We start from the raw sequence: 2,288 nt of genomic DNA, 5'->3' as shown, positions 1-2,288 counted from the left end.
ATGTGGAACCACTGATTACAGCAAATGAGTACTGTGGACAAGTTCACCTACCTTGGAAGTGTCCTTTCCAAGGAAGTATACATAGATGATGAGGTTGACACACACTAGTTCAGTATTTGGGAGACTCCAAAAGAAAGTGTGGAAAAGAAGAGACTGACTACCAAACTGAAGGTCTCCAGAGCTGTTTGCCTATGAAACTTGGACAGTCTACCAGCACTAGGTCAAGACACTGAATCGCTTCCATTTAAATTGTCTCAGAAAGATTCTGAAGATCACCTGGCAGGAGAAGATACCAGACACTGAGGTCCTTTATTGAGCTAAACTGCCTAGCATTCCAACATTACTAATGGAGAATGCAACTACAATGGACTGGACATATTGTTAGAATGCCAGACATACACTTGCCAAAAAGACAATTTTGTGGAGAAATCACACAGGGCAAGCACTTACAAGGGAGTCAGAAGAAGCAATACCAAGATACCCTGAAGGCCTCTCCTAAGAACTGGAATTGATTGTGCAGCATGGGAGACTGGCACAGGACTGCCCAGTGTGGCATGCCCTCATCAGTGAGGGAGCTGCCCTCTATGAGGAAGACAGAACTGAAGCAGATCAAAGGAAACATGATATACATAATTTTAGAGTAAACACCCCAGGTGCTCATGCGGACTGTTTGTGTCTGGCCTGTGGTAGAACATTTTGAGCTCATATTGGGCAGATCAGTCACTGTATTTTGTCTCAAACATAGTGTTGTCATTTTGATCTTGTTTGATAAGGAAGGACAAGAACTAACCAGATACAGGAGTAATCCTACTCAGTTCATCTGCTTTCATTTTATGACCTGCCAACCTTTCTTATCTATTTTGAAAAATTATATGTTTGATATTGTCAACTATGACACTTCAACCTCTTGTTCTCCATAGTCCATAATCTCTACATAACCACTGTGCACTGCAGATTTACTGTTTTCAAAATAGAGTTCATCCTTTTCCCCTCCCATTGCCCAATACTCTTACTATGGGGTCTAATGCAATTTAAATTAGAGATGATGCTCTAATGTTTCACCATCTAAAAGCATCACCAGAAGATGGGGTTTTATGTCAAGAAAGGAAGATAGTAAGCATTTAAATATTACCTACTATGTTTTAGGAACTGTGGTAAGCACTTTACAAATATTTTGTCATGTGATTCTCTCAAAAACCATGCAAGATGCATGCTATTATTGCCTTCATTTTATAAATGAGGGAACTGAGGCTAACAGGCATCAAATGACTCACCAAAGGTCACACAGCTAGTGAATATCTTGAGTTCAAATTTGAACATGTTAGAATTATTTTGGAAGCGATATTGACAAGACAATATATGACTAGATAAGGAAAGTGAAAAAGAGGAAAGAAAGTTGGCTAGATAGAAAGATGTTAATACCCTTTATAGAAATAAGGAAATTTGGAAATAAGGAAGAATGTTGAACAGTTGGGCTAGCATGTTGAATATTAGATGCCTATGAAAAATTCAGGTGGAAAGTCACATAGGTGATGGATGATGTAGAACAGCATAGAGGTCGTGACAAAGACTAGGGTTGACTATAAAGCTGGGAATCAACTTCTTAGAGTTACTATTTGAACCCATAAAGTCAACTGTTTAAAAACTGTTGGCAAAAGCCTGCCTGTGCTTCTTCTCATGTTTTTATGTAGCTTTATTGTCAATGTTCCTTCTGATACAAGAACCCAGATACAATTTGGAAGCGGTGCTTTTCATTAAATCTCAATCTGGGCTCATCATACTCAGCCTAGAAACTTTGTATCTTCCTAGTTTTGTTCTCTTGAAAAGCTCCCAGTTGTTTCCAAAGATTCTTTAAATCTTCTGACAATATCAGACAAACAAGATAATGTTCATTTATCCTCATAAAAATGCAAAAAAAAGGGAGGGAGGAGAAAATAAGTCTAAATGAAAGTAAATTTCAGACCTCAGTGTATTTCTGGAACCCTCAGAATGTGTCCAGCACTTGACTTAAGGGTGTAAAAATACTCTGTGCTATAAATACTACCTCATTCAAAGTTCTAACCAAATACATTTCTCATGTGATTCCCTTTCCTAGGCACCTGATTTGAACCCCAACTCCAACACCCAGAGAGTGGAATTCTAAGCTCTAACAAAAGTTCTTATCTGTGAAAAACAAACTTCTAATGTGAGGCATTGAATCCTTGAAGGTCAAGACATTTCTGGGGCCATGGGAAATATGTGATCTCGCTCTGTTGCTTAGGAGCAGCAGAGACAAAAGCCTCTGCCAG

This window comes from Macrotis lagotis, chromosome 5, assembly GCF_037893015.1.
Source record: "Macrotis lagotis isolate mMagLag1 chromosome 5, bilby.v1.9.chrom.fasta, whole genome shotgun sequence".
In the NCBI taxonomy this organism is placed as follows: Eukaryota; Metazoa; Chordata; class Mammalia; order Peramelemorphia; family Peramelidae; genus Macrotis; species Macrotis lagotis.
This window is presented reverse-complemented; position numbering follows the sequence as displayed.